This window comes from Poecilia latipinna, unplaced genomic scaffold, assembly GCF_001443285.1.
Source record: "Poecilia latipinna isolate Pla-1442-1.1 unplaced genomic scaffold, P_latipinna-1.0 Scaffold3739, whole genome shotgun sequence".
NCBI lineage: Eukaryota > Metazoa > Chordata > Actinopteri > Cyprinodontiformes > Poeciliidae > Poecilia > Poecilia latipinna.
Window position 1 is genome coordinate 20616 of NW_015116355.1, and position 5495 is coordinate 26110.

The 5495-nt window shown below is 36.0% G+C and overlaps 1 long non-coding RNA gene across 1 annotated transcript; it reads right to left on the reverse strand.

Annotated features, from left to right (window-relative positions):
• Window positions 1–679: 679 nt before the first annotated feature.
• Window positions 680–4684, reverse strand: LOC106941547 (uncharacterized). Its single transcript, XR_001423397.1, has 3 exons — window positions 4656–4684; window positions 2854–3066; window positions 680–928 (listed from the first exon to the last, which is right to left on the reverse strand). It is a non-coding gene; the product is annotated as an uncharacterized LOC106941547 (long non-coding RNA).
• Window positions 4685–5495: the final 811 nt, after the last annotated feature.

Genomic DNA, 5495 nt, shown 5'->3' on the forward strand with positions numbered 1-5495 from the left:
AGTTGTAGCTTTTCACACTCATCTGTGAAAGGCTGTAAACACGGCAGGAGTTTAGGCTTCAGATAGAGGGTCAGAGATAGCTCCTGGTTGGAGGAGCAAAGATACGCCTTATTTGAATAAATTAAAGAAAAGAAGATAAAACTTTCTACACAGAAGTAACAAATTAGATTTGCTCTTGCAATTCTCCAAAGACGTCTTTGCATGTCTTTGCTTTTCTTTCTTCTTCTTCTTCTTTCCATTTATGTCAGGCAAATGAATATATGTCTCCGTTGTTCTGCAGTTTCTGTTGTAATTTTATGCATCGTCTTATATTGGATTTAAACTCTGTAATTCTGTGACGTCGACACGCATTGCTGTTTTCTTCTGAGTGACTACACGTGACCGCCGCGAGAGGACCCAGGATCCAAGAGGAAGAGAGAGCCAGACTTTTTCCAAAATTAATTAATTCAGAGAATCTCTTCCTTAACACTTGGCATTGGTATTTTAGGAGAAAAGTTTTATTTGTCTAGTGAAAATAGCAAAGATTAAATTAGAACAGTTAAACTGCTTTATTCACAATCCTTAATAATTTTAACTTTATAATGTAAACTGTAAATGAATATGCTTTAGGAGTATATTTAAAATTGTCAACAATTTTTTATCTGTTATTATCATATGTCTTAACTGTAAAGCTTGCTTGTATGTATCCATGTACATACATATAATTCAGGATGCACTTAAATGAATACATGTGCATGCAACAAATTAATTTACCATAAAGCCAGGAGCACAGATACATTCTCCAGTCACATTGTGGCAGTCAGCTCCATTCTGGCACTGACACAAGTCAGTGCAAGATTTGCCAAAAAATCCTGGTGTGCACGTCTCATTGCAAAAAAGTCCTGACCAACCAGCCTGACATGTACACTCCCCTGACACTGGGTGGCATCTAGTGAAAAAGAAAACATGATGTAATCACAAAAATTTACTTCACTATGTTGGAGTACTAAATTGAACTGCTTTGCACAGTTTTATCACAGAAAAAATGGTTAATGGTACAATTAAGTCCCATATATTTCATACTCATAAGTTTAAAGTAATCTTTTAATCTTAGTAACATGTATTTCCTGAATCGAAATCAATGTCCTACACACTAAGTTCTTAAAATATAGAAAAACAAATTTTGTACAGTGTAATTTCATCACTTAACACAGGGTGTTATCACTTCAAAGTTCTCCCAAACCTTTCAATATAAAACCTAATTTCCAGAAAAGTTTGTTTTCTAATCTGACAAAACCAAAATTTGTAAGCTTTACAAATTGACAAAGCTGACAGGTAGTCTATGTCAATTACATAATTATCAATGTATCCCTCCTCGCCAAAGAATGATGAGGTAGGTACCATCCTCCCTGCGAGTCTTAACTGCATATGTGAGTGGCTTCATGTTTTAAACTAACTCGGGAGTACTTTAAAATTCTTACCAAATTTATAATTTAGTACCAGCAATGTTAAAAAAATGGAATAGAGGTCTTACATAAGTCTTCTATTTACTGACACTTAAAACTGGGGAAAAATATTGACCAGGGTAAGTTTTAAAGTAATCTGTATCTCTGCTTGTTTTCTATTTAATACAAAGACTTTGACAAAAAATATATCCAATGTTTCTATGATAAATTGTAATTTTAAATTGCTTAGTGGGCAGAATATTCTAACATTTCTCTTTTCAAAAGATATTAGTTGTTTAAATTACTCAAACTTTTTATGGTCATCCAGCATACAGATGACCAGTCAATTTAATACTCTTCTACACCATTCCTGTCTTTGCTTTCTCTTACATATTCCTAAAAGAAAAGTCTATTTTTTCTTTCTTTTAAGTGATAGACAACTTAAGGACTTTAAGACAGCTGACCTGCAGTGTGCAAATACAAGTGGATAGGGGGCAGATAGAGTTTTGCCATTTTAAAACAGCATTTAAAAAAAAAAAACTACAGCATACCTTTATGTGCAACAAGCTGTAACAAGCCCAAAATTTTTCTTACTCCACCATTTAAATATTTTGTGTATAATATTGACTTTTCTTGTTCACTCTGCTTTTCTGCAAACCACACAGCTTCATTCTTGTTCTCGACAACATATTGTTATTAGCCATGCCAGTAACAATTTTATGAAGACATTCCTCTTTTCCTTTTGATTCTTGGACTTACTCTGATACTGAGAAATAAAATCTAAGATAAGTTCACTTTGTTGAATCTTCTACAATCTTCATTTAATGAAATACATTAAGGTTTCAAATCAAATCACTATTGTCCAGTTTATTAAAAAATAAAGTTTTTAAGCTTACAGAAATGTTTTTCTTGGATTTAACTTGTGGTAAATCCAAGTGTGTGTGTTGGAGTGGAACTTTAAGCTACATAAAGCAGAAATTGTGACGAACAAAAGTGATAGTCATTATTAGATTGTTATAAGAATTAAAAAACCCAGTCTGCTTAATTTTCTGATTAAGCAGACTGAACTAAAAAACTTATCTCCTGGTACTTTCTTGGAAGGGTTGTCTTCAAAGTTGATACACATGCATTTACAGAAGTTTTTTTTTTCTTCCCAGTATAATAAAGCTTTATCTTAAGTAACACTTGCAGAACTTTTGTGAGTTCAGAAGAAATCCTGTTTGTATGTCACTTGCATGTCAGACCCATCAACCAACAGCCACCTGTGCTTGTGTAACTGTCTGACATATTACAGTCACACTAGTTAAGTACTATACCTGGAAACTTGCTTTTTCCTCTAAATATTAAAACTCTACATTGATTCCTACAAGTACCAATCGTTTAAATGTGTTTATTCTTGCACAAGTCAGTTAAATCATTTACAGCATACCTTAGAGTTCTTGGGGCGTGGCATGGACAATTCTTTTCGCATCTTAAACCGTAACGGTCGTCAGGGCATAAGCGGATATCACATTTTTCTCCTGTGTAGCCCGCATCACACAGGCATGTTCCGTTGATATGAACGCACTTACTGTTGTTCATACAGTGACAGGTCTTTGCACAGCCAGCACCAAAAGTACCAACTGGACACTCATCCTGGCACCTGTTATCAGCAAGACAGAAATAAGTATTGTCATAGATTTGGCAAAGCAGCAGGTATGAAAAGTGTCAATAAAAATACATTTAGAAATTTAGTACAAAAGTTCTGAGTATAGGCCCCCGACCTTGTGAAGGACTCTGGTTCTTTCAGTCTTATATAAAAAAACTGATCTCATCTCTGCTACGCAAAGGCCGCTCACCTTTACACTTCAGGAGATTTGAAGGAGGGAAACTCAACACGGCCCAAGTAGGGTTGGGCTATATGATATCATTCGCAATAATACAGGTAAAAAAAACTTGCACAGAAAAATACATTTTATTGTGATATGCTTATTTCATGGTGTAAATACATCATCCCACCATACGTGCAGTGATATTGAAGTTGTAAAGGTGAAGGAAACATTGCTAAACTGCCATAAAAACAAAGAATTTGGTCAGCTGGTTTGACAGTCTGGATTTAACTGAATTTGACAGAATTAGCTGATATCTGCGATAAGGATATACACTTCAGCTCTGTGTCAGCTCGGCTCTCCTCTCCACATGGAAAGAACAACCAATCAGCCATGGCGCAAAACTTTCTGAAACACTGATGTCTTCCCAAAAAACAAATAACTTGAATCTTTGCACAAAGTTCAGGGACATTGAGCAATCTGAAACAGGAGAAATATCTCCGATCGTTTTGTCCGTGCCCTGCTAACTCGTAAAGAATTAAATAAATCAGTGGGAGTGAGAGTTTAATGTGCTAATTTATCTGTGACCCGAATCAGATATTCCTCTAGAAAAAATATGAAACAAACTTCGCACATTATTTCCCTTGCTGAAGGGAAAGGGGGAATGAAGGGATGAGAGCTAAAACACTAACATGGAGATTTTATGTGACAGTTGGAAAAATTGAAAATGAAAAATGTTGAAGATTATTAAGAAATGTGCTCAAAGTTTTACTGTTTGCAGTTTTTTTAATGTATTTTGATGTTCAACATTTTTAAAAGGAGCATTTCCTTTTAAAAATATTAAAATATTCTCACTTTTGCACATAATGTTTTTGTAAAAAAAAAAAAACATGAGGGAAACACTTTTTAACATCTTGTAAAATTAGTGTTCTGCTGAACCACAATAGATTGTTAAATTTGTGTATTTTAATTTTTATTTCCATTTGGTAGCTGATTTCAGGGAGTTTTCTGTTAGCAAAATTACCTTACATTTCTATTTATCTATGTTAGCCCCCCACTCCCTCATGTGGAGAAGGGGAGTGACACGACAACCACAAAAATTCGAGAGTCCAGGTGAATGTGACAAAAAAAGGGATTTATTTTCAGCAAAAATATGAGCTCGTACAAATTGTGAGGGAGAAAGGGACAGTTAGGTGGTGCCAACTCAAAGAAAACAGGGCATAACTACAGTTTATGCTAAATAAAATAGAAAAGAAAACCCTACTAACCTGATTTAACAAAAGTTTCACCAAAATTTTACATGGGTGGCACCAACCTAAATAGGTTGTAGAAAATTGTAAATGTAAATGTAGAAAAACACCTATGTGATGGGAATGTACAGGGTATCCCAAACTTACCTAGTCCTGTAACTCCCACCATAAACCTTTACACATAGAGCACCAACAACAAGACATTAGAAGGGCTGGTCAAAGCTGTTAAAGGAGCAAGAACTGTAGAAAAGTTCTTGCAAAAGAATCCTGCCATCCGCAGGAATCGACGGAGCTCCCATCTCCAGGATTAGAGGATTTATGTCTCAGTGAGATCTAAAGAAACTCATCTATGCGTTTATCTGTAGTCGCATTGATTACAGCATCTTCACAGGTCTGTCCAACAAATCAATCAAACAGCTGCAGCTGATCCAGAACACTGCTGCTCGCGTTCTCACTAAAACCAGGAAGATAGAGCACATAATACCAGTTTTAAAACCACTACACTGGCTCTCTGTAGCTCAAAGAATAGACTTTAAAATACTGTTTTTAGTTTATAAATCACTGAACGGTTTAGCACCACAATACATCTGCTGTTGCTGTATTAACAGAAACAGCAGGTCTTCTGGTTCTGGTCTGCCCTGCATCCCCAGAACCAAATGAGGAGAAGCAGCATTCAGCTTCAATGCACCACAAATTTGGAACCAATTTCCAGAAAACTGTAAAACAACTGAATCACTGGGTTTTAAATCTCAACTTAAAACCCACCTGTTTAGAGTTGCTTATGGAACATAACAATTGGGATTTGAATCCCAACCCGAGTTCAAGCGCTAGCAAGAAAAGGTGTGAGGGTTTAGAGTCCACCCCCCCCCCCCCCCTTGAAAAGGGGTGGGGGTTGGAGTCCCCCAGTTGTTTGAAAAGGGGTAATGGTTGTAGTCCCCCCCTACCCCCTCCCTTTTTTTCTTTGATGAGGGCAGAACTTCGACTCGGCAGTAAATTTTATGTTTTTGATTGTT